The sequence below is a fragment of the Meles meles genome, chromosome 12, assembly GCF_922984935.1.
Source record: "Meles meles chromosome 12, mMelMel3.1 paternal haplotype, whole genome shotgun sequence".
In the NCBI taxonomy this organism is placed as follows: Eukaryota; Metazoa; Chordata; class Mammalia; order Carnivora; family Mustelidae; genus Meles; species Meles meles.
In genome coordinates, this window is record NC_060077.1 from 42,706,556 (window position 1) to 42,734,203 (window position 27,648).

General features: G+C 41.8%; 1 pseudogene; it reads left to right on the forward strand.

Annotated features, from left to right (window-relative positions):
* The first annotated feature begins 22,874 nt into the window (after window positions 1–22,874).
* On the forward strand, window positions 22,875–22,996 carry LOC123954747 (annotated as a pseudogene).
* Window positions 22,997–27,648: the final 4,652 nt, after the last annotated feature.

Below are 27,648 nucleotides of genomic sequence, written 5' to 3' on the forward strand. Positions count from 1 at the left end.
AGAATGCTCTTCAATGCAAGACAGATGCAAAAAGAGCATCTAGCTGCTTAAAATGAGAGCAAGCCTGTTGGCTTAGATAAATGACACCCCAGAGTCCTGAGAGAAGTTGCAGATGTGATCACAGGGCAATCCGACCAGGAAGGATCAGGGAACAGAGACACAGCAAAAGACCGGAGATGGGCAAATGAGTTCCAGATTTCCCAGCACAACAGGAAAAGTGACTTATGGATCTGTGCACTGGTGAAGTTTAATGCTGAGCTTCAGCAAAACTCCAGAATGAATGATTAAAGGGGCTTTGTGTGTATTTATTAAAGAAAGTGGTGACTGCGAGGCACTCTCTTGAGTTCCCTGAAATCTGAGCTCAGGCCAACGAACCTTGTTTCCATTTTGTAGCACTTGACTGGAGGAACAGGAAAATATTATAGTTAGGAATGACTTGTGTTAGCAAGACATTTGCCAGGAGTCTCTCATGACATCCCTGCACACAGAGAAATGTGGACCCCTGATTCCAGGGTCCTCTGTATTCCAGAATTCACCAATGCAACCTCAATCACAAGGGTGCAAGGAAAATAAAACAATCATAACAGAAATACTTAAAAATGAACTTTCCTAAAACTAACGACTTTGTGAAGTAAGATAGGCACACTAAAATATCTTTCCTCATTTGTGTTAGTTTGCTAGAACTGCCATAACAAAATACCACAGACTAAATGGCTCAAACAACAGAAATTTATTTTTTCACAGTTTGGGAGGCTGAAAGTCCAAGATCAAGGGGACAACAGGGTTGGTTTCTCCTTAGGCCTTTTTCCTCGGCTTGTAGATGGCCATCTTCTCCCTGCATCTTCCCATGGTCTTTCCTCTGTGTGTGTCTGTGCCCTAATCTCCTCTTCTTCTTCTCCTCCTTCTTCTTCTTCTCCTTCTTCTTCTTCTTCTTCTTCTTCTTTTCTTCTTCTTCTTCTTCTTCTTCTTCTTCTTCTTCTTCTTCTTCTTCTTCTTCTTCTTCTTTTAATATTTTATTTATTTATTTGACAGAGAGAGAGAGAGACAGAGAGAAAGGGAACACAAACAGAGCGAGTGGGAGAGGGAGAAGCAGGCTTCCCGCAGAGCTGGATCCCAGGACCCTGGGATCATGACCTAAGCCGAATGCAGATGCCTAACAACTGAACCACCCAGGTGCCCCCTAATCTCCTCTTCTTATAAGGACACCTTAATGACTTGTTAAAGACCCTATCTCCAAAAATACAGTTTCTATCTGAGGTACTGGGGGTTAGGAGTTCAACATACGAATTCTAGGGGACACAGTTTAGCTCATAACATCACTTTATACTACCATCTGTACCAGCACAAATCGCCAACTTCCTTGCTGAGAGTTTGCTGATTTTCTTGTATAGTACAATAATAAAGATAGGCACTATCATATTAAATGCTTACTAATGCCAGGTACTGTTTTACCTATATATACTCACTTAATACTAATAAAAACCCTATAAGGTAAATATTATTCTTATTCATTCATTTTAGATAATGGAGGCTCTTGGTCAAGTAGGATTTCAAGCTGGATGAGCTGGATCCAGATCCATTTAAATGCTATCCTTTTTTTTTTTTTTTTTTAAGATTTTCTTTATTTATTTGACTGAGAGACAGAGAGAAAGGGAACAGAAGCAGGGGGAGTGGAAGCAGTAGAAGCAGGCGCTTAACAGTTGAGCCGCCCAGGTGCCCCTAAAGAGCTAACTTATTGGGGCGCCTGGGTGGCTCAGTGGGTTAAAGCCTCTGCCTTTTGCTCAGGTCGTGATCCCAGGGTCCTGGGATCGAGCCCCGCATCGGGCTCTCTGCTTGGCAGGGAGCCTGCTTCCTCCTCTCTCTCTCTCTCTGCCTGCCTCTCTCCCTACTTGTGATCTCTATCTGTCAAATAAATAAATAAAATCTTTAAAAAAAAAAAAGAGCTAACTTATTTAAAGGAATTCAAAAAATTAAAAATTAAAGAAATAAAGGAATTCAAATCAATTGCAAAGTGAAATTATAAATCTTGGAAAAGATACTGGATTTCAAGAAGTCTTTCAGAGAATTGTTTGAATGAAGTCCAAAATAGAAAACAAAGAAGGATCTGAAAGAGTCAGACTGTTAATTGAGGAAGAAGAAAATCATGAAGATGTCAAAAGACCACAGAAGTGAATTATTTGCATATAAGAGGAAAAGTACGGGTGCCTGGGTGACTCAGTTGGTTAAGTATCTGCCTTCTGCTCAGGTCATGATCCCAGGGTCCAGGAATTGAGCCCCACGTCGGAGCCTATTTCTCCCTTTCCCTCTGCTTGCTGCTCTGCCTACTTATGTTCTCTCTCTGTCAAATAAACAAATAAAATCTTTAAAAAAAAAAAAAAGAACAAAAAGGAAAAGTAAGGACATTGGGACAGTGAATCAAGCCTTCTAATATTTTTGCAGAAATGCAAAAATAATTTTACAATTATAATCTGCATGTCAAAAATAAAATGAAGATGATCGTAACTTGCTATCAGTTTTGTCAGAAAATCTCCTTCCTCCCATAAAATAACAGGGCTTGAGCATTCTATTTTTGTTTTCAGAACTGATACACTATTGCCATCATAGCTGAAATCTTGTTAACTTGAAGGTAAATGAATTAATTTGCAAGATGTTTGGTTTTATTTTTAAGATTCATTCTAATAAAACATTATTTTCAATATTTAATTGATTTTTTTTCTGTCTTAAATGGTTTTAAGTGGGGTTTTTTCAGGATTAATTATGCTCTGCTAATGACCTTCAATATTATTTCAGCTGATTAAGCAATTGCATCCAGAAAGTATTATGTGACTAGTGTCAAGCTGCAGATAAGTTGTTTCTAATGACGTACCTTGGGGATTCTTGTTTTTTATATATGTGTGTGTGTATATATGTATATTTTTTAAGATTTTGTTTATTTATTTGACAGACACAGTGAGAGAGGGAGTACAAGCAGGGCCAGTGGGAGAGGAGACGCAGGCTTCCTGCGGAGCAGGAAGCCCGAAGCAGGGCTCGATCCCAGGACCCCGGGATCATGACCCAAGCCAAAGGCAGACACTTAACGACTGAGCCACCCAGGCGCCCCTATATTTTAATGTTTAATTTGGTGAAGAGCTATCAGACATGCTTATTTAATAAATTGGTTGAAAACCTGGGAGGGAGGGGCACCTGGGTGGCTCAGTCAGGTTAAGCATCCTCTTGATTTCAGCTCAGGTCATGATCTCAAGGTCCTGGGATTAGGCCTTGCCTTGGGCCTAGCACAGGGTCTGCTTGGGATTCTCTCTCCCTTCCCCTCTGCCCCCTCTGCTCATGATCTCTCTCTCTTAAATAAATTAGTTTATCTATTTCAGAGAGAGAGACAGAGCTGGCAAGAGAGAGCATGAACAGGGAGGAGAGTGAGAAGTAGGCTTGCCACTGAGCAAGAAGCCTGATGTGGGGCTCGATCCATGACCGAGCTCACTTAACGGAATGAGCTACTCAGGCCCCTCTAAGTAAATCTTTAAAAAAGGGAAGGAACAGGAGAGAGAAAGAGAAAGGCAGGGAACCTAGGAGGAATAGCTTATATGGCAGATAACAGCAAGGTCTGCAAGGATTTCAGGGTGAGAACATGAATTTTAACTAGAAAAAAATGCATTTAGGTTAAACAGTATCTATTTCATAAATATGAAAGAGAAAAGAACTGGCTAGATTACAGACTCAAAAGAATGATTTCGATGTTTGATGACATTCCTAGATTAAGCTAAGTAATCCTAGTTTACCAGGATAAATACCTAGCTATTATCTAGGGTCTTGCAATCCTTCCTAGATATCATTAAAAACAACAACAACAACAAAACTGGTGTAAACCTGAGTATAACCAGGATATCAGGGTATTGTAAAACAATGTCCTATAAAAACAGTTGAAGAAAATATTGTCCTTAGGAAATGATACAAAGAGATACATAGGAGTCATTTCCACATGTTTGTCAGCTGCTCTCAGATATCTGGAATGTGGAAAAGAAAGTGGCTTGTGCATTGCTCCACGGAACCGTGGGTGAAATAGTCAAGAGGTGTATTTGGGTTTAATATATTAGAAGAGCCGGTAACACTTAAAGGAGGGCAATAAATGGGCAGGAGACTGACCTTCCTGTCTTGCAATCTCCTTCAGCCATGTTTTATGGCTTTCAGTGTCTTTTGCCTCCTTGGTTAAGTTGATTCATAAGTATTTTATTCTTTTTGATGCTCTGGTCAATGGAAATGTTTCCTTAATTTCTTTTTTGGGTTGTCACTTTTTCTCCACAAGAGATTAGCTTTGCCTGTTATAGAATTTCACACAAATGCAATCATACAGCATGAACTTTTAAAATCTATATATTTTTTATCAGACAGAGAGAGAGAACACAAGCAAGGGGAGTGGCAGGCAGAGGAAGAAGCAGGCTTCCCACTGAGCTACGAGCCCAGTGCAGGACTCGATCCCAGGACCCCGGAATCATGACCTAAGCTGAAGGCAGACACTTAACCAACTGAACCACCCAGGCACCCCATACAGCATGAACTCTTGTGTAAGGCTTCTTTCAATATGCATAATTGTTTCGAGTTTTGTCCATACTTTTGAGTACATCAGTAATTCATTGCTTTTTATTGCCCAGTGGCATTGCATTGAGTGTCTAGCTTACCGTAGCTTGTTTAGCCAGGCCCGTGTTGATGGACGCATGGCTGTTTCTAGTTTGGGGTCATTATGAATAAGGCTGCTATACACATTCTTATTCAAGGCTTTGTGTAGACAGATGTTTTCAGTTCTCTTGGGCAAGGACCTGGGAGTAGAATTGCTGGGTCATAGGGTAGGTGTATACTTAGTTTATAAAGACACGGTCAGACCTTTTCCCAAAGCAGTGGAGGTAAATGTATTTTTAAAATTTTAGTATATTTTTCTTTGGTTTTATAAGGGGAGTGTGTGTCTTAATGGTCACCACCTGCCAGTCAGTGCCTGCTACGTGCTGGTGTCAGCCCCCTTGCCAGGAAAATAAGCCACTTGCCTCTGGGCAATGAAGTTTGGGTGCAGCACCTCTCACAAAAGGAGGATTTTTGGTCACAAAAGTTTATTGCTCAGGCAATCCCAGGGGTGCTTCCAGGCTCATTCATATGGCTCTGCTCCCTACACTTCATCTTCCTTTTCATTTGGTCTGAATTGCCTTTAAAGCTCTCTTCTGTTCAAACACACATGTTCTGAAGGATTCAATGAAACCCTTTTCATTATGAATGTGATAGCAGACGTAGCCTTGTGCACCATGACGTTCTACGTGACCCTTGTGAGCCAGGAAAAGGATATTTTTATGTTTCAGCTTTCAATCTTAAAGCGAAGTACAATGTGACGCTCTAGTCTGTGTAAGTGACATTTTTCCGCCCACTGAAGCACAAGGCGGTAGGTAGTTTGGGGCAATTGAGATACAGTGAGATTGTTTCTCTCTCAATGGTGCTGTTAAGCAACTGTGAGAGAGCTCCCCTCTCAGGGTTATTCAGTGAGTCAAAAGGGTCTTTGTGCATGTAGAACTTAGAACATTTCTAGAGGACAGACCACAGTAAGACAAGACATTGGAGAGGACATTGTCCCAAAGCATTTTCCAAGGCTTTCCTGCCACAGACTGTGACTAATTTTGTTGTAGGCCAAAATCATCTTATGAAAGGACATTGGTAAAGACTGGGCTCAGAAAAAGCTCAAAATATCAATAATGTAGACAAGGCAGGAATCCATTTCTCTCTCACATAGGAGTCCAGAAGCCAGCAGTGGCCCGGGACCATGACAGCTCCATGATGGCACTCCATGGCTCATTCCGTTAGACCAAGAAGGCCAAAAACACTTCCTCCCAGAGCTGCAGAGTAGAGAACTGAGTGTGCTCTCACTTTTTAAAAAAAATTCAAGTATAGATGATACACAATGTTATATCAGTTTCATAAGTATAACATAGTGATTTGGTGAGCCCATACGTTATTTACTCTTGCTTAAAAAAAAAAAAAAAAAGTTTCTCCTAAGCTAGATGTCAAGCCCGGGTAGTGTTAACAAAGAATATGTGTGTGCTTTTTCCCCATACGGTGACGTCTTGGCAGTGCTAGCTCCTGTTGCCTCCCTCTGTTGGCCTCAACTCTTGGTTACATGGCCACACTGAGCAGCAGGGGAGCACGACATCTAGAACGTCAGAACCGGGGTGCTGGTAGGAAACTAAAAGGGGAGAATGCGTGTTGGGAGGTTATGATCAAGCTCTGCCATTGCAGCACTGGGGGGATAAATAAATTAGTCTTCACATCTGCACTACCCTAGATGGTAGCCTCCCACCCAATATATGACTGCTGAGCAATTGAAATGTGGCAGGCCCAGATTGGGATGTGCTGGAACTAGAAAATATAAGAGGACTTCAAAAACCTGGTGTGGGGGCGCCTGGGTGGCTTAGTGGGTTGAGGCCTCTGCCTTCGGCTCAGGTCATGACCCCGGGGTCCTGGGATCGAGCCCCGCATCGGGCTCTCTGCTCTGCGGGGAGCCTGCTTCCTCCTCTCTCTCTGCCTGCCTCTCTGCCTAGTTGTGATCTCTTTCTGTCAAATAAATAAATAAAATGTTAAAAAAAAAAAAAAAACAAAACCTGGTGTGAAGAAAGGAATGTAAGCTATCTCTTTTTATATTGGTTACGTATTAAAATGTTACTATTTTGGACATGCTGCATTAAAGAAAAATGTTAAAATTAATTTCACATGTTTCTTTTTACATTTTTTTAATGTGGCAACTAGAAAATATAAGATGATACATAGACCTCACATAACATTTCTTTTTTACCCCTCATATTGTATTTTTAAATATTTATTTTATTTTATTATTTTATATTTGACAGAGAGAAATGGTGAGAGAGGGAATATAAGCAAGGGGAGTGGAAGAGGGAGAAACAAGCTTCCCGCCAAGCATGGAGCCCAATGCCTAGCTCAATCCCGCAACCCTGGGATCATGATCTGAGCTAAATGCAGCCACCTAACGACTGAGCCACCCAGGTGCCCCCCTCATATTCTATTTCTACTAGACAGTGCTGGTCTAGAAAAAGTGGTTAAGAGTCTTCTGATGGCTCCCGGCTTGGGAAATGAGACTAACATGGGAAGTTTAGCAAGGACAGAAAGAGAGAAAGAGAAATCAGTGAGTTCACAAAGGAAAGCAGGGAGGGCAAATAGGAAGGAGGATGGGAGAGAGAGAGGGAGGGAGGGAAGAAGAAATGAAGGATTAAGTCATGGAAGAATTCTAGTTTCAAGGTTGATTTCCCTGATGGTGAGCTGGGGAATAATTTGGGAAGAACTGGGGATACAGGAGAAGGACTGAAAAGTGGCTGTGTGGAGTGAACCAAAAGAAAAATCGTTTTTCTGATTTTTTTTTTTTTTTCCTGGTCTGAGATGCAAAATGCTGAGCTTTGGCAGCACAGTGAAAATCCAGGACTGAAGCACTGGCATTCTAGAACCTTTTGGAATGATCCTGTATGCCTATAATTGGTCTACTCCTCCTCCCTTCCTTAACCTTAGGCAGTGGCCATGGGAGCCTGGCAGGAGGCATAGCTGGGCGCTCGCTGTGTAGTTTGGTGCCTTCCCACAGACCCCTGATATATCTCTACTGAAAGGTGCTGGTCAGCACGCTGGTAGGGCTAGGACTAATTCAGTAGTCACAGCACCCCTGGGGGCAGTCACACATTAAGCCTGGTCCTGTGGGAAAACCTGGCAACAGCTGAAAAAAAGGCACAAAATCTTCTTCTCTCTCCTAGAGACCCAGAGGAGAAAACTGAGCTTATTCTCTTTTTTAATAATAGTTTTTATCCCAAGCCATATGTTAGGCACAGGTAGAGTTGAAAAAGAATATAGATAAACTAGCAAATACCTGGTGAATTTAAGTTGCATAGACAGCCATCCTAGATCTGCTTTGGAAACTAATTTATCTTGGTTACTTATCCATATTGATTCAAAAGGAAAATAGAGAAAGAAGATTTTCCTGTTTGTTTTGAGCACCAATTTAGAGCTAGAGAACCCCTAATTCTCTGTGTTACTTTATAAGTGTCACTATCCACTATCTATTGTCCCGAGGATGAGTAGAATATAGCATTTTTTTTTTTTTAAAGATTTTATTTATTTATTTGACGGAGAGAGATCACAAGTAGGCAGAGAGGCAGGCAGAGGGAGAGAGGGAAGCAGGCTCCCTGCGGAGCAGAGAGCCCGATGCGGGGCTCGATCCCAGGACCCTGAGATCATGACCCGAGCCGAAGGCAGCGGCTTAATCCACTGAGCCACCCAGGGGCCCCAGAATATAGCATTTTAATAAGCACTTCAAGTTATTACAGACAAGGGATGATTTAAGGCCAAATGATTTTATAATATTAGTAATAGTAATCATTATTATTATTATTAATGTAATTTTAAAGGCAATCCAGTTTTTCCAACTTGAAGTCTTTCATTTACAATTCAATAACTTTTTAAGAATGTCATTAAAATGTACTTTTCCAAGATTTGGACTTTTGAGACAAAAGTTTTAAGTTTAGGTGCGCCTGGCTGGCTCAGTCGGTAGGGCGCGTGACTGTTGATCTTGGGGATGTGAGTTTGAGCCCTATGCTTGGTGCAGAGATTATTTTAAAAAATAAATTTTTTTTTTTAAGTTTTAAGGTTGGATTCTCTAAAACTTTGTATATACAGTTCAACTATATTTGGCTATACCTGGCCATGTTTATTTTATTTTATTTTATTTTAACATATGTATTATTAGCCCCAGGGGTACAGGTCTGTGAATCGCCAGGTTTACACTTCACAGCACTCCTTATAGCACATACCTTCCCCGATGTCCATACCCCAACCACCCTCTCCCTACACCCCCACCATCCCCACAACCCTCAGTTTGTTTTGTGAGATTAAGAGTCTCTTATGGTTTGTCTCCCTCCTGATGCCCTACCTGGCCATATTTAAATAGCCATTGTTTTTATTTTACACGTAGTACAAAATCAACAAGAATGATAGGATTTCTTCCAATTTCAGCCATTTACTAATAGATCTTGTTAATATTTAGAGTTAAATAATCAAGGTATGAAACATAAATATGGGTAAGGAAAGAATTACTACTTGCCTAAGAGACAGTCATGGTTTGGAGATGTAGGTTGCTTTTTTGATGGAAGCCTAGAGAACACTATCATTGCTAAGCAAGTAGTAAGCAAGTTGACACAATGACTGTGGAAGTCTTTTTGCACCTGGGAAGTGGCCCAAGAAAGAAGTAATATCATAACACTCTGAACCTGCTTAGACAGGTAGGAGTGGAAATTTTATGATTATAGTTTCTTACTCCTTTCCCACTTGAGGTGTGAATATGTTTGTGTCATAACTCAAAGGGGTTAATTTGCTTTTAGAAGGAGGGTGGTGAGCTAGGGCCCGGAGGCAACTGCCTTTGAACAACTGTCCTTTGGCAAGTTTTGCTAGTGCAGGGGAATGAATGCCACTGTTATTTAGTACGGATTTTCCCCCCTAAAGTTCAGCCCTTTTCATTTTATGATAGTACAGTAGTGTAGCTGGAGCTTTTTTGTCCCTCAGCTGAAACCAGCTAAGTAGCGGTATGAATTCCCTTTTCTTTTTTTTTTTTTTTTTTTAAGATTTTATTTATTTATTTACAGATAGAGATCTCAAGTAGGGAGAGAGGCAGGCAGAGAGAGAGAGAGGAGGAAGCAGGCTCCCTGCCAAGCAGAGAGCCCGATGCGGGGCTCGATCCCAGAACCCTGGGATCATGACCTGAGCGAAAGGCAGAGGCTTTAACCCACTGAGCCACCCAGGCGCCCCTGAATTCCCTTTTCTAAGGTATGAAATTCCTGCAGCCTACAAAAGCCCATTGAAGAGTTTCTAAGGTATGAAATTCCTGCAGCCTACAAAAGCCCATTGAAGAGTTGTCAGCGTCAAAGAGTGCTAGAACAGGAAGAGACTTAGAGCTGTCATTCCAGCTCTGCTGTGTCACGCATGAAGAATGACCCTCAGAAAACAATCTGAAGCTGGGAACTGGGGCAGAGCTGGACTGACACCCATTTCAATCTAGCTCTCTCTTGAAGGACAGATATATATCATTTTTACTTTTCGCTAAAACAACAGGCAGACATAAAATGGATATAACAGCTAAAATATCTCCTCATGTTAATATAATAGCTAAAATATCTTGTTATGTTAACAAAATGTGTGCTTTTAAATATAAAGTTCGAGTTTGTTCCCAAGCCAAAGTGATATAAACATACCCAAATCCTTATGTGCCCACCTGTCTTCCTCCTGCCTCTACCACTAAGTGCGCACCTGCTGCCAAGGGAAAGAAACTCAGCACTTCCCAGGGTCTGAGTTCCAAAGGGGAGGAAAAGGGTTGGAGAGAGGGAAGGACAAAACTGGGGGGTTGGATCTGGTAGAGAGCTAGAATGCATTTCTCCAAATTCTCAGCCCCGTAGTTTACACAACTTGTAATTGTTGCTTTCATAGGTAAGAACAATAATAAAATCTGCTTTACACCCTGGTATCCTGATTGGATTTATTTTTTATTTTTTATTTTTTTTTTAAGATTTTATTTATTTATTTGACAGAGAGAGATCACAAGTAGGCAGAGAGGCAAGCAGAGAGAGTGAGAGGGAAGCAGGTTCCCTGCCGAGCAGAGAGCCCGATGCGGGACTCGATCCCAGGACCCTGAGATCATGACCTGAGCCGAAGGCAGTGGCCTAAACCACTGAGCCACCCAGGCGCCCCCTGATTGGATTTATATCAGACATGTTAAATGCCTTACACCGTTTCACATACAGTTTTTTTCTTTAGAGAAAGAAGTTCAGGTCTATGGTATAATGAGACAGGAAATCTAAGGCATCTAAGAGAAGCTATACTATGTACTTTTTCTTTTTTCTTGATTCTTTTCCCTTCCTTCTTTCCTTCCTTCCTTCCTTTTAGTTTTGGGGGTAGGGTTGCCAGGTACAGGAAGCTCAGTTAAGTTTGAATTGATAACAGGGACACACTCATAAAAAACATTATTCATTGTTTATCTGCAATGCAAATTTGACTGGGCGTGCCGCATTTCCATTGGCTGTCTCTGGCAGCCCCTCGGGCAGCGCCCAGCTGAGCTCCCCTCCTTGGAGCAGAGCTCAGCTTCCGGAAGCAGGTTATTTGCCAGGCTTGCTGTGGGAGTTGGTTTGAAGTTATTTGGATTTGATGACCTTCTCCTTTTCTCCTTTATGCAAGAATCCACTTACCAAGGCGACTAGAGGAAGTGGTAATCAGATACTGCTTTCTAGAAACTATTAAATAAGCAGTCGCCATCCCTTTTTCTCCACCTTCCTTCAGGCTTGGTGACGGGATCACCGGGATATAGTCACTCTAAATTCTGTTTTGCATGCCGTTTATTGGAGTAGCGTTTGTTAGACTGGCGTTTAGTCAAAAGACCCATTATTCAGTTATATTAAACATGTAACAGTCTGATTTTTTCTTCTGGAACATGTGAGAAGGAGGTGAAGAGCAGACTCTCTCTCTCCTAGCAGCTGGGATTTGGTTCATTTCTGCGGATAGAGACGGGCCTTCCTGGCTGTCTCCCTGGTGTTTCCCACTGGGCACAGCGCTTGGGTGCCCAGTGAAGATGGACAGTAACGAGCACATGGCCTCCAGCGTCTGACGGCTCTGCCACCTGCTACCTGTGTAACCAAACGCCGTGACTTCACCTCTCCATGCCTCATTTTCACGTCTGTAAAATGAGGATGTTATTATGAGGATGGCAGGAGTTAATAAAGGCTGTTAGAACAGTGCTCGCTAAGTGTTAAATCAGTAGATCAGCCTCCTAGGCAGTTCCTGCTTTCTTTAGAAGCCACTAGTTAAGTGGTTATAACTGTTCCACCCAACCTATAAGGTTCCTAAAGGAATGTCTTAATAACTCGGGAGGAGTACAGGTTTAGAGAATTTGGCCATTCTGTATGGGAAAAATATAAATTGTTATCATCAGGGATGGATCCTTTTTAAAAATCTGGGAAATTTTAAATCACAAAGAAGGAGATGAGGGAGGCGGAAGTACCCTTTCCACTCCTGAGTAACAGACGGAAACAGGCAACTCTTGGCACGGATGGAGAAAACGGGGAACCTTCTTGCACGGTTGGTGGGAATACCACTCTGGAAAACAGTATGGAAGTTACTCAAAAAGTTAAAAATAGAGCTACCCTATGACCCAGCATTTGTACTACTAGGTATGTAGCCAAAGGACACAAAAACAGTGATCTGAAGGGGCATCTGCATCCCAATGTTTATAGCAGCAATGTCCGCAGTAGCCAAACTATGGATAAAGCCCAGATGTTGTCCATCAACAGATGAATGGATAAAGGAGATGTGGTAAATACACACACACACACACACACACACACACACACACACACACACACACTGGAATATTACTCAGCCATCAAAAAGAATGAAATCTTGCCATTTGCAACAACATGGATGAAAATAGAGGGTATTATGCTGAGTGAAATAAGTCAGTCAGAGAAAAACAAATACCACATTATTTCACTCAGATGTGAAATTAAGAAACACTATAGATGAACATAGGGGAAAGACAGGAGAAATAAAACAATAAAAATAGAGGGAGAGGTAAACCATCAGAGACTCAGCTATAGGAAACAAACTGAGGGTTGCTGGATGGGAAGTGGCTGGGGGGTTGAGGCAACTGGGTGATAGGCATTAAGGAAGGCACTTGAAAGAATGAGCACTGGGTGTTCTATGCAACTGATGAATCACAAAATTCTACCCCTGAAACTAATAATACACTATATGTTAACTAAACGGAATTTAAATAATTTTTTTAATTAAAATTAAAATCTGGGAAGTTTTAGATCACAAAGAAGGATATGGGGAAAGTGGAAGTACCCTTTGCACTCCTGGGTAACAGAGGGAAATAGGCAACTCCTCATTACTGACTCTGAGCTGCTCTGAGTGAGTGACCCATGGTGGCTGGGTGCCCATGAGGCAGGGCCGTTGCAACGGATCCTGCTTCTCCTGCAGAGCTGATTACCCAGTCTCAACCTTCCTCCCTTGCCTCCGTGATATTATCACCAAACTGGCAAAGAGAGGATTTGATAACACATTGGAAAACTCAACAAGCACAGCACTGATAGAAGACCATTGATCGTGTTGTTGTGTGCCAGCAGGTATGGAGAGATAGGAGGAACAAACTTCTTTATGGGGATAAATGAAATGTAGATAATGGCAAAAAGGATGTAAAAATTTTTTTAAAAAATTGAAAACAAACACTGCAGCACTAAATTATGAAAGGAGCTTCACCATAACACTTGGTGTAAATGTCTGCTTTGAACACTAGGAGTCATCACTTCTTAGGCCCTTCCAGTGGTGGAGGGTAGCAATAGAGTCTGAGCACAGAGAGTTTTTGTTGTTGTGGGGCGTTTCGTTTGTTTGTTTTTAGAGAAGGAGGTGGCAAAGGGAGAGGGAGAATTTTTTTTTTTTTAAGGTTTTATTTATTTACTTGCCAGAGAGAGAGAACACAGGCTCCCACTGAGCAGGGAGCTGATGCGGGGCTTGATCCCACCACCCTGGGATCAGGCCCGAAGCCAGAGGCAGTGATTCAACCAACTGATCCACACAGGTGCCCTGAAGGAGAGAGAATCTTAAGCAGGCTCCACATTCGGCTCAATCTCACAACCCTGAGCCAAAATGAAGAGTCAGACACTTAACCGACTGGGCCACCCAGGGGCCCCTGGGCACATATAGTTTTAAAAAGCTGTAGGGGGTAGGCATAACTAAGTTGGTACTTCTAAATCCCACACTTAACATTATTTTACTCAATCCTAGCAAAAGTCCTACTTGTTAGTTTCTGTCTTTCTTAACTATGTGAAACTGAGACCCGAGAAGGTTGAGAACTTTGCTCAGGTCACACAGCTCATGTGGGCAGGACCTCACTGTGATTCTAGGTCTGTGTGGCTCCAAAGGCCAGATTCTTATAGCAGACACGGTTAACCCCTCAGTATTCCTAGCTGCTCAAAGAGAGTTCGAAGGTCTCTCTGCCCTTCCTTGGGGTTCTGCCTTTAAAAAAAAAAGAAAAAAAAGTTTTTTAACTGTTGTAAAATATACAAATAAAATTTTACCATTTTAACTATATGTAGTATGCAATTCAATGACATTAAGAACACTCAAAATGTTATGTAGCCATCATCACTATCCATTTCAGAACTTTATTTTTATCATCCCAAACAGAGGATTCTTCTTTCTTAATAGGAATTTTCTGGCCACAAATAATGAATCATGTGGTTGGATGCAAGAGGCTTTTTTTTTCTTATTTTTTTTTCATAAGTAGGCTCCACTCCCAACGTGGGGCTTGAACTCATGACCTTGAGATCAAGAGTTGCATGCTCTACTGACTGAGCCAGGCAGGCCCCCCAAGAGGCTTAAAAAAATTTTTTTTTAATTTATGAAACCCAGTGAAGAAACAAAACATGACAAAAATAAATCACATCTTGGGGCACCTGATCTTAGTGACATCTTTAGAATTGTAAGGTTAGATATACTTGAGAATTACTAGATGATAAAAACCTGGATAATTTAGAAGGATCTCTGTTTGACTTGTGCTTCACACAATTCTCAAACCTCTAATTCCACTCCACATCTGGCTACAATCTCTCCTCATCTCCTCAGGCTGCTTGATCTGACTGTGGCAAGACTTCTCCTAGGCAGAGCATAGCCTCACTGGCCCTGTCAGTTCCTCTCAAAATTCACCTCCCCTGAGAGCCTCACTCATCGCATATTGCATGCAACATCCACCAATGGAGTCCTGCCCAGTGACTCCTTGTGAGACCTTGATATGAAGTGTATGGGTTTCCCACTGTCTAGTCCAGTGTTGGCCCAGATGGGGGCCCGAGAAAGAAGATTGGGTTGCTATGTATATGAGGCTCAGGGCCAGAGAGTAAATACATCCTTCTATTTTAGCCAAAAGGGCCCCAGTAGTAAGCACAGAGGAACGAAAGAGGCACTTGGGGCTGGATGGTAGAGAAAGCCATTTATAGCTTGGACCCTAAATAGACAATCTTCCCCGTATCAAGACTGTAGAAACCTCAAAGTGGCACAAAATCATCTCCAGAGTAGTTTCTGAAAATCCCCATCTTTTTTTTTTTTTTTTAAATAGGCTCCCTGACTTGAGCTAAGATCAAGAGTTGGATGCTTAACAGACTGAGCCATCAAGGTGCCCCACTGAAAACTCCATCTTAAAATCTACACTATGAGCAGTTGTAAACAGAGATGGAAAATTGGTGACATAAGGAAACAGACTTCTAAGAGTGGACAGTAGGACACTGTTCCTGACATAGGGCTCCTAAACCTGGTAATTTTCTAAGTGATAAGAACACTAAGAGCATCTTTTGTCCTAATCTTTGACCCTGGTTCCTGACACAAATTCCCTGGGTGATAGGAGTATCTTTTGGTCTAATGAAGCAACTCTAGATGGGCTTCTGGGTGGCTTCTGGATGGGGGCTGGTCACTAGAAGGACTAAACCAAGATTAGAAGCTTGGAACTTTCAGCCCCACCCACCATCCTTCGGGAGGAGGAGTGGGCTGGAGATCAAGTTAATGATAGATCATGCCTACGTGATGCCTCCACATAAACACCACAAGTATAGGAGGTGGGAGAGTTTCCAGGTTGGTGAACATGTTTATGGGCTTGGAGGGTGTTACACCCCAACTCCAAGGGGATAGGTCTTACCTTATATATCCCTTCATCTGGCTATTCATTTGAATCCTTTGAAATATCCTTTGTAATAAATTGGCAGTAGTAAATAAACTGTTTTCCTGTGTTCTGTAAGACATTCTAGCAAATTATTGAACCTGAGGACAGGGTCATGAGGACTTCCAATTTGTAGCCAAGTCAGACAGAAGTTGGGGTAACTTGAAGACCTACCACTTGCAACTGATATCTGAAGTGGGGGGCAGTCCTGTGGGACTGAACCCTGGAAGTATAGGATCCGGGCTAACTCATTCACTATAGGAATTTAGTGAATCTGACATCCAGCTGGAATTAGAGTCAGAGAACTGGGTGATGTGGGAAAACCCCACAAATAAGGAGATGAAACTATTGTGTATGAGAGGAAATGAAAATAAGTGTTTTTCCTAGACAGACACATAGAAATAGGTCAATGGAACTTTGACTACAGAAGGAAAAAAAAAGGCTAAAGGATACTAGAACTGTAATAGAATGAAGACAACCTCCTAAAGCAGTTTAAGCGGAGACAAATTGGAAATTGGCACAAGAAAGTCACCCTGAATTATAGTGTGTTTGCATGTTTATATTAACAATAAGCTGTGGATTGCGGGTATTCCTTGGTGTGCATTCAGTCCTGATTAACTCTTGTTGCTTCAAATCAAGTCTGATTTAAAGTTCCCTCTAGGGGCAAAGCCTAGGTGGCTTAGTTATCTTGGCATCTACCTTCTACTCAAGTCATGGGCTCCCAGTCTTGAGATCCAGCCTCACTTTGGGCTCCCGGACTGGGGAACTTGCTTCTCCCTCTCGCTCTGCCTCTCCCCTCCACTTGTTCTCTCTCTCAAATAAATAAATAAAATCTTAAAAACATATAAATTAAAGTTCCTTCTAGATATTGGATCTCAGTAACTCTCTGGATCAGATGGCTCCCTTTAACCATGAAAGCCAAGAAGTTGGTTTCACGAGTTGGGAGGTGAGCGCAGTTCCTTTCATATTCCATGTTAGCTGTGTTTTTTCTTTCCAGCTGGACTGCATGAGGTGCATGGTTGGAAGGATTGGTAGCCTTAGACCTGTATCTGCAGATGTTGGGACAAGTTCATGAGTGTGCCAGGTATCATAGAGGTCTGGAACTCTCCAAAAGAGGATCACCATATTCAAGTATGAAAACCATTGAGAGCTGAATTGTTGGTGAGAAAGCTGGAAATTAAAGCCTTGTTCTTCCTGTTACTGAGCCGGTGACCCAAGGACAAAAGCTTGGAGTAGGTTAAGCTGTCAGAGCCACAGTTAGAACATCACCCTTCCTAACTTCCTTAAGGAACAGGTGAACCTGCACACATCAGAAAACTGGAAAGCCCTATCTAAATGTACCACAGTGCTAAATAAGCACGTGGGCGTATTAATATCTTGTCTAGGTTTAGTCAGGGCCCCTGAGTTGCATTTGTTACATAGTTTCCAAGGGCAAGGACCATTCTGTACTACATGATGCAAATGTGTGCTATGATTCTTTAATTGTGAGCCCCCAAGGACAGGTGCTGTAAGTAAACTTCCTAAAACAAACTTCAAGTAGGCCATCCCTATGAAACATTCTTATTTGGGCAAATGGAGAGAGACTTACAGAGGTTTATAAAGGATTTCACGATGCAGGCAGTGCCAGCATGCAGAAAGATCACTGTTGTCTTTATAAACTTCTGTGAGCATTAGAATCTCCCAAAGAAATAGTCCACTTACACCATCAGGGAACTGGCTGCCCTCTGTCCAGTCCAGGCTCCATTTTTTGTAGAGTTATGTCACAGTTAGGGCATCCAAAGGTGAACAGTTTCTCAGATTCTGATTTACACTAATCAAACTCACAAGAGGTAGGTGTATAAAATAAAATATCAACCAATATCAATTGATTAATTAAAACAAAATATCAATTAATTAATGGAATATCAGTAGGACAAATACTCATGTTTGCTGATTGGCACGTTCATTCTCTGAAGACAAAACCTTGAAGAAATTTAAAACATTAAGTCTCCCTGCAGAGCACAGAATCGGAACAAAGGAGTGTAGGGAAGTACCTAGTGCCACCGAGCTCTCAGCCTGGGACATCGATTTCCAACTCAGGATGACCCCATCACATGCACCAGTGGGGACCCACGCCCTCCCTTGCCCCTCCTGCCCTATGAGGTGGCTAAACAAGTATAGTAGGTGAGGGCCGGAAGGTTTTAAAAAAGAAAATAGAAGATTAAAATGCCAGAACGAATTGTATCTAGCAAAAGCAAGATTTATTTAATGAAATTTTGTCTTGGTTAGATACATAAATAGGAAGGAAGGAAGCAAAGAAGGAAGGAAGAAAAGGAAAAAAGAAAGAACTGGATCCTACATGGGGAAAAAATGTGATTACTTTCCCCAAAATGTATGAATGTCACTCCTATTGAGACCCTGACATCTTTTTTGTACTTAATAAACATTTTTTTGGGTGCCTTCTCTAGACCAACAATTCCTCTCATAGAGATTACAGTGGGGGAAAGGATTCTGGGAGAGATTAGAAAAAAGGAAGAAATGAAGAGACAGGTGAGATAAGACAGGCACTAAATAAATAAAGTACCCATTGGGTCCTCCCTTTTTCTAGTCCCCGTATCTGGTGACAGCCACTCTTGTTCCAAGTACTGCTGTCGATGGGCTCATCCAGTTCCACCGACCTGGCATTATGCCTGCCCGCTGGCTCACGGGAGCGTCCTTAGACCGATCCTTTGCAAAGCCACCGCCTGTCCGGTGTTCCTCTTCCACCTCTCTCAACTCCTTGTGGTGCATATTACCCACCTACATTCTCGAAATAACCCTGTGATTTTTTTTTTAAATTCTTTCAAAAGTTATCTAAAGATAATCAGGCGAAATACCGCCTAAATGTACATTTCACGGGCCTGAAGGAAGAAAACGAGCAGAATGTGGCATAGCTGGAAGAAATCCTGGAGCCCATCTTCTCGAGTCCCTTCTTTTCTTCTTCTTTTTTTCCTTTTTAAGATTTTATTTACTGACAGAGAGAGACACAGCGAGAGAGGGAACACAAGTAGGGAGGGAGAGGGAGAGGGAGAAGTAAGCTTCCTACCAAGCAGGGATCCTGATGTAGGGCTCGATCCCAGGATCCTGGGATCATAACTTGAGTTGAAGGCAGACGCTCGATGACTGAGCCACCTAAGCGCCCCACAACTCCCTTATTTTCTGTTGGAGAAACTGAGATCCAAAAAAGCCCAACTTGTTCATGGTCAAAGTCATTTGGTAACAGAGGTAGCTCTAAAAACCTGGGTCTTAGACCCCTGGTCCAGTGCTCTATCACTCTGTCATACAGTCTGTTTGTTATCGCCTGAGTGCTTATGTCCCCCTCTAAATTCATATGTCAATGCCCTAACACCTGATGTGATAGTATTTGGAGGTGAGACCTTTGGAAGTTCATAGGGTAGAAAAAGTCATGGAGAGTGGGACCCCCACGGTGGGATTATTGGCCTTATAAAACGAGAACAAGATTTCCCCACCTTCACCCAAACATGCATGTACTATGGAAAGGTCATGTGAGGACACAGCAAAAGGAAGGCCATCTACAAGTCAGGGAGAGTGTTTTTATCAGCAACTAAGTAAGCCAGCACCTTATTCTTGGCCTTCTATCCTCCGGAATCATGAGAAATAAATCTGTTAAGACTCCTGGTCTATGGTATTTTGTTATGGCAGCCCAAGCAGACTCAGACACTGAACAAAACAACATCACACCAAAGAGGACACAGAGACTGCTTCTTTCTCGGGTTGTTGGATGCAGCCTTGTCTTGTTATTCTATAACATAGTTCTATAGTGGTTCTATAACATAGCAGGTGTGGCCCAAACCAATTAAAACATTTTCATGATGAAAGAGTGAAGGAGTTCTATTATTCATTGGGGTAAAAAGAAAAAAATTTAAGATTTATTTATTTGTCAGAGAGAGAGAGAGCACAAGCAGAGGGAATAGCAGGCAGAGGGAGAAGCAGGCTCTCTGCTGAGCAAGAAGCCCGATATGGGACTCGATCCCAGGACCTTGGGATCATGATCTGAGCTGAAAGCAGACGCTTAACCAACTGAGCCACCCAGGCATCCCTGGAGTAAAATTTTTAAAGCATTTTGTGCATAGTTTTAATAAAATCTCCAATCTAGTAACTGATTTCATTCATTCATCCATTCATTCATTCAACCAATAGGTACTGAGCCCTTCTATGAACCAGTCTGTGTTCTAAGTGACATATCAGTGATTATTTGAGAGTAAGTTCCTGCCCTCACAGAGCTTCATAAAGGGGTGGGGGAATAGGTGATAGACACAAAGACACCCCCTCTTAAAGGAAGAGCTTGCTGCCCAGCTGTGGGGAGTGGTCAGCAGCGAACTCCAGCTGTTGGCTATTTCAGGGTTGGTTCAGCTTCAGACTGCTGTCTTGCCTATGGTCACCCCCTTCCCAGGGTAGCCCATAACCAATAGCTGAGCAAGGCAGTCGTATAAAGGCCTGGTCATTTCAGCCCAATACAGGACCATTCTTTTTATTTTTTAAAATGTATTTATTGGGGCGCCTGGGTGGCTCAGTGGGTTAAAGCCTCTGCTTTCGGCTCAGGTCATGATCCCAGGGTCCTGGGATCGAGTCCCGCATTGGGCTCTCTGCTCCGTGGAGAGCCTGCTTCCTCCTCTCTCTCCCTGCCTGCCTCTCTTGCCTACTTGTAATCTCTGTCTGTCAAATAAATAAATAAAATCTTAAAAATAAATAAATAAATAAAATGTATTTATTTTAGGGGTTGGGGATGGATAGAGGAAGAGGGAGAGGGACAAGCAGACTCTGTGTTGATCCCATGACCCTGAGATTATGAACTGAGCCAAAATCAAAGTTTGAACATTCAGATGGCAATACTTTTCTCTAGACTTTCCCACCAAATTGGCCAATAACTTTTTGTGCCTGCATCACAATTTGACTTCACTGTTTGCCCTCCTGCTTCTCCTAGATCTTCCTTTCACAACTGCTGGTCTCTAGTAAACATCCTGCATCCCAAACTCTAGCTCAGTGTATGCCTCTAGACACTACACCAGGGACTATTGCACGTAAGTGTGACTTTTATGTAATTGTCAGTGAAGGCTTTTTAAAATAAGGTAATATTTAAGCATCTCAGTAAAGACCTGGAGAATGTCAGGGAGCAAAGCCTGCAGAGATCTGAGGGAAGAGCATCTTAGACAGAGGAAACAGCTAGTGCAAAGACCCTGAGGCAGGAGGGCATTTGACAATTTGAGGAACAGCAAATGAGCCAGGGAGTTAGAGCAGATGAAGGGAAGGAGGAAACAAGATATAAAATTCATTAGAAGTGAAGGTAGGAGTGACTGAGTCCATCATGTAGGGAAATTTCACCTACAAGGAGCTGAATTAGTTGCTGTGGAGAGAAGACTGGTTAGAAGTTGTAAGGTAAGAGATCTACAGAGGGAAAGAACATAGAGTAGACAGATAAGACAGAAAGAACAAATCAAAACACATTGCCTCATATTTTGTTGAATCTGTCCCCCAGTCCTGAGCATTTAACAAAAGGCATTCCTATTGAAACAAAAAGAAAAATAAAAGATCAATTGTTGGAGTCGTCAATAAACTGTGTTTTGAGTTCAGAGTATAGCCAGTCAAGAGTATTTCTAGACATTGTGCTAAAGGCACGTTTAGATGGTAGAGGGCGGCAATCTGACAGATTTTACTCAAGTCACCCAGCTTCAGCTTGCAGGGTTTTGGGGAAAAGACAGCTAAAAGACAACTTAGAAGCATGAATAAAGATCTGGGCAGTTGGGAGCTGGGTTTTGGTGATGCCACGTCAAGAAGGTGGGAAAGAAATTGGAAACATTAATTTGGAGGGCTATAACCTGGTACTGAAAGAAACTAGAAGAACTGAGATTTGGGTAAGGACTGACAAAGTGTGTAAGATGGCAAGATTGAGTCCAGTTCATAGGTAGACAATAAACCTCCAAGACAGTGGAAAGGACTGGAATCTGATAACTTGTAAGAGTGGGTTAAAAACCTAAAATTCGGGGTGCCTGGGTGGCTCAGTGGGTTAAAGTGGGTTAAAGCCTCTGCCTTCTCTCTGCTTTGCAGGGAGCCTGTTTCCTCCTCTCTCTGCCTGCTTCTCTGCCTAGTTGTGATTTCTCTCTGTCAAATAAATAAAAAAAACAAAAAACAAACAAAAAAACAAACCTAAAATTCACTTCTAGAGTCACCCATACTTTTGATCAAAGATAATCAAAGAGAGATTATTTTTGCAAAATAAGTCTAGTCTCATCAGATTTGGCCTAATTATCTCTGTAAGTGCAACAACAATGGTAGCTGACCCCACAAACTTTTTTTTTTTTTTTTTTTTTTAGTTTGCTTTGCTGGAACTTTCCATAAAGAATCTCAGATTGGACTTTCCAAGCCTCTCAAGGGTAGGAAGTCAAGCCAAAAAACTCACTACCAGACTCTACTTGCAGTACCTATAGATTTGGGTGAAATCCTCTCTCCTTGAGGTCCCCAAAATATCCTAAGTTTCCTGAGCCTACCAGGAAGTGACCCTAAGTGACCCTCCTTACCTACCTGTAAGATTGGGAACTCCATAAGCCAGGCTGGTTTTTCCAAGAGTAATCCATGTCATAAAACTGTCTGGACATACCTGATTCTATGTGTATCATTCTTAAATGACATTCCAGTAGAAGCCTTGGTTATCTAATCAGTGTTTCCAGTTATGTTCTCTTATAGGGAGAAACAATCTTATTGAACTTAAACATTTTTGGCTTTAGGTGGTCACTTTTGGTAACTTTTTTGATTATGTTTTGTCCCTCAAGAGCTCCTGTTCAGGGTTAGGGGCCTAAAGTCAGAGTGACTGTAGGTTGATGAGCAGCTGGAGTTTGAAGGGAAGGGTCTGGAAGTGGTGGGCAGAGGACTGGAGAAGGTAAGCATCTGAAAGGGAACATATCAAAGAGGCTGAAGGGAAGATGGAAATTGGTAAGGGAGGTGGAAGGAGTGGAGATAATAAGAAAGGAAAGATCTTAGAGCTTACAATTTGGAGAGACCTTAAGTTTTTCAAAGGAGCCACTGAAGTCTCAAATGATCTTTAGTAAAATCACGGCAATAAGAATGGAAGAGGAGCTTTGCTCAGTGGCAGTATCGTAGCCAATGAGGTTTATCCGAGGTGCGATTATTGCTAATTGAAGAATGGAAGAGGATAGTTAGCACCATAGCAGTGGAACATGTAGTCAGCAAGGGTTGGAGAAGGTAGAGGGTTTCAGTCAACTGAGAAGTTCCCATGAAAGGCAAGTAGGAAAACCAGAAAGGTCTCCAAAAAGTCAGTAAAAAACTTTCAGCCCAAGAACTATATTACAAAGAAGCCTGGACTCTTACTCAACTTTGGAGAGTATACTCATTTCAAACGTGACTTAAACCAGTAAGTTTTTTTTTATGGTTTAAACATGGACACAAGATACGTCCCCAAAGAAGGCAGAAGATCCAGCCCCCACATCCAAAGTTAGCCAAGGAGAAAGAAAGCAAGGACTTTCCTTGTCATAAGCAGTAAGAAAGGCATTTTGGATTTTGTGGCTCCAACCTCCTACAAAGGTGAGACACGTCCAATCACAAACTCACTAAATCCATGATTGTGAGATGAGAATTCTCAATGCTCAAAGGCAACAAGGATCCCAGTGAGCTAGGATTCTGTGGGACTTATCCTTAGACAAAGCTCCTGAGGGCTGGCAACAGTTGGTAGGAAAGCATGGCTTGTGTTCCTCCTGTGTCAGCCCCCAGCCTGATGGTTTGTTGCCTCTGAATACCGACTCAAACATCTGTGCTGCTCAGCAGGTAGAAAATGGGAGAGTGCTCTCCCTGGATCCAAGCCAAGCTCTCAGGACAGAAAATCAGATCGGAAGAACCTCACCCAGTTTTACTGGTAACCCACAGCAAAACGTATCTAAGGGGCCGCCAGTCTGGTGAGAATCGTAGACTAAGTGGTCTGTGAGGTTCAAACAACAGGCTTATAGGAGCTATGCCTGTGTTCTACCCTATGATTTATGACAAACAGTAACACAGAAGACAGAGACAAATGAACAGGACAGAATGGATATCTGAAACAAGAGTCATAACACCCGAAGATCCGTAGGCATACCTCCGAGATTTTGTAGGTTTGGTTCCAGATGATAACAGTAAAAGTGAGTATCACAATAAAGCAAGTCAAATGAATTTTTTGTTTTCCCAGGGCATATAAAAGTCATGTGAACACTGTTAAGTGTACAAGAGCATTATTTCTAAAAAAAAAAAAACAAAAAAAAAAACTGAAAACAAAAAACCCCCCATACTTTTATTAAAAATATTGCTAAAAAATAGGGCGCCTGGGTGGCACAGTCAGTTAAGTGTCTGACTCTTGGTTTTAGCTCAGGTTATGATCTCAGGATTATGAGATCAAGCCAGGGTCAGGCTCTGAGCTCAGTGCAGAGTCTGCACAAGTTTCTCTCTCCTTCTCCTTTAGCCCCTCCCTCTGCACATGCGTGTGTGTTCTCTCTCTCTCTGTAAAATAAATAAATAAATCTTTTTAAAAAAATGTATTGCTGGGGCGCCTGGGTGGCTCAGTGGATTAAGCCGCTGCCTTCGGCTCAGGTCATGATCTCAGGGTCCTGGGATCGAGCCCCGCATCGGGCTCTCTGCTCAGCAGGGAGCCTGCTTCCTCCTCTCTCTCTGCCTGCCTCTGCCTACTTGTGATCTCTCTCTCTGTCAAATAAATAAATAAAATCTTTAAAAAAAATAAAAATAAAAATAAAAAAATGTATTGCTAAAAATGCTGATCATCATCTGAGCTTTCGTCTTTTTGTTGGTGGAGGGTCTTGCCTCCGTGTTGATAATTGTGGTTGCTGAAGGTTGGGGAGGCTGTGGCAACTTCTTAAGATAAGAATGAAGTTTGCCTCCTTGACAGATTCTTCCTTTCATGGGCAATTTCTCTGCAGCCTGCAATGTTGTTTGATAGCATTTTACATACAGTAGAACTCCTTTAAAAATTGGAGTCCATTCTCTCAAACCCTGCTGCTGCTTTATCAACTAAGTTGTTATGGAATATTCTAAATCCTTTGTTGTCGTTTCAACAGGCTTCATGGCATCTTCACCAGGATAGATTCCATCTCAAGAAATTCCTTTCTTTGCCCATCTACAAGAAGCAACTCCTCATCTGTTTAACTTAGACATCATGAGATTACAGTAAACCAAATATAATAATGAAAAGGTTTGAAATATTGCCAGAGTTACCAAAGTGTGACACAGAGTCATGAGGTAAGGAAGAGCTGTTGGAAAAATGGCTCCAGGGGACTTGCGTGATGGAGGGTTGCCATAAACCTTCAGTTTGTAACAAACAAACAAAAACACCAGTATCTGTGAAGCCCAATAAAGGCAACAGCAATAAAATGAGGGTAGGTAGTTCTAACCAAAAAGTTTTCTCCTATAAATCTAAAGTTTGGAAAATCCCTTTTAGAAAACACAGATTAACAGGACAAAGACAAGGTTTACTTACAGGTGCACATGGAGTGCTCGGGACAAGTACTGTAGAGCAGAGAGGTAAAGGTTTACTTAACAAAAAGGGGGTGAATTTTGGTTTCAATGGGAAAATATGGAAGATTCTATTAGTCTTTTTGATGCTAATGATAGCTGAATTTGCACTTCCTGGTGCTAATTGTCAGTCGGCTCCCAAAAGGGAACCTCTCTCCCAGGGGGTCAAGGGCAGCTGTATTTTCTGGAGGCTTTGCTTAAATTTAGATATTGTTTCCTTCTGTGGCTGCTGGTTGTTCAGCTGTTTGTTTATTTTTTTAAAAAAGATTTTATTTATTTGAGAGAAAGCAAGAGAACACAAGCAGGGGGAGCCTGATGCAGGGCTCAATCCCAGGACCCTGGGATCATGACCTGAGCAGATGCTTAACCGGTTGAGCCACCCAGACACCCCTGAATGTTTTAAGTTTACAGTGATTTTCATACCGCTTTGGTGGGGTTCTAATCCCTTCATTGGCTAGCTTTGGGAGTTGGGCGTAACTATTCTCTAACCTCCTGTAAGAGAGTCATAGGCTAAAGAAAGCTTGCTTTAAGAGAAGAATACCCCCATAAAGTTGAGAACCCCAAAACAAGATTTCCAGGCAATTTGTCTAGCCTAAATCGTGTCAGTTGAATTACCTTGGAAGTTGCAAACCAATAGTCAGACAAATACAGAATTCAAATCAACATCATTTTAATACCACAAAAGAGTTATGAGATCCTAAGAATAAAAAAGAATGTAGGAATTAAGCAAATTCAGAGTCAAGGCAATTACAGTTATATATCTTAAAAACCAAAGAAATGCAAAACCTAATTAAGTGGTGTAGGGCGGGCAAGACTCCTCCAAGGCAAGAATCGGAGAGTCCTTGTCTTGGGTTATTTGATCCATCCTCTCCTGAAATTAAGGGTAATTGATACAGCAACGGCAAGTACAATTCAGTTCCTCACAAGTAAGAATTCAGTTAGCGTCCTGGCTTAAATATTTGGTGTTTATGCAACCTCAAGCAATAATGACATGGGGAAATCGTAGATTGTGTGGGAAGTACTTATATCCCCAAAATGATTTGAGGGAACCAGATTTGTGGTATTTGTGTTTTTGGCTTAAGGTATGTGCGCTTATTTGGTATCTTTTATACTTGTCATGTTTGCAGGTAATTGAAGTATTAAAGTAACTGCCCCGTCAATCCAATTTAAAATATGCAAATACATAATTGATTTGGAAATGTGATTAAGTTTTTTTCCAGAACTGAATTATTTAAGAGAACTCCACATTCAACAAGTGATAAGTTTAATTTAACATATCAGATTTATAAGAATTATTTCGTTTACATGGCCTTACAAAAGGATGAGATCACACCATTTGGACTGACCTAGAGGGTATTATGCTAAGTAAAATAACCCAAGACAAATAACATGATTTCACTTCTAGGTGGGATCTAAAAAAACAAACAAATGAATAAACAAACAAAAAGTCGCATTAGAATCAGACCTGTAAAGGGGACACCTGAGTGACTCAGTGGATTAAGCCTCTGCCTTCAGTTCAGGTCTCCATCTCTGCTCAGCAGGGAGCCTGCTTCCTCCTCTCTCTCTGCCTGCCTCTCTGCCTACTTGTGATCTCTATCTGTCAAATAAATAAATAAAATCTTTAAAAAAAAAAAAGAATCAGACCTGTAAAAACAGAAAATGAATTGATGGTTGCCAGAGGGGAAAGGGAGTGAGCAGATGGGCAAACTGGGTGAAGGGCAGGGGTGGGAGGGGTGGGGGCGTGGGGGGTGGGGATTTACAGGTTTCTGGTTATGGAATGAGTAAGTGACAGATTTAAAAGGCACCGTATAGGAAATATAGTCAATGATATTGTAATAGTGACATAGGGGGACAGATGGAAGCTGCATTTGCTTTGAGCACAACGTGACATACAGGTTGTGTTCCTGAAACGAATGTAACATTGTGTATCAGCTAGACTCAAACATTTTTTTAAAAGATTTTATTTGGGAGAGAGACAGCTAGAGAGAGAGAGAGAGAGAAAGCGCGCACACCAGAGCAGGGGGGAGCGGCAGCAGGGGAGGGAGAAACAGACTCCCTGCTGAGCATGGAGCCAGATACTGGGCTCCATCCCAGGACCCCAAAATCAGGACCTGAGTTGAAGACAGACACTTAACCGACTGAGTCACCCAGGCATCCCAGCTATACTCAAATTTTTTAAAAAAGAATTATTTAGTGCTCAGGAATGTTTTATTTATTAAGTCAGATGATTATTTAATAAAATCAACATATATTAAATTTACAAGTACAATTTAAAAGGTCCTAAAATATTCGATTATGTTTATAAATAGGACCATTTCAATCAAAGTTCTTTTTAAAGT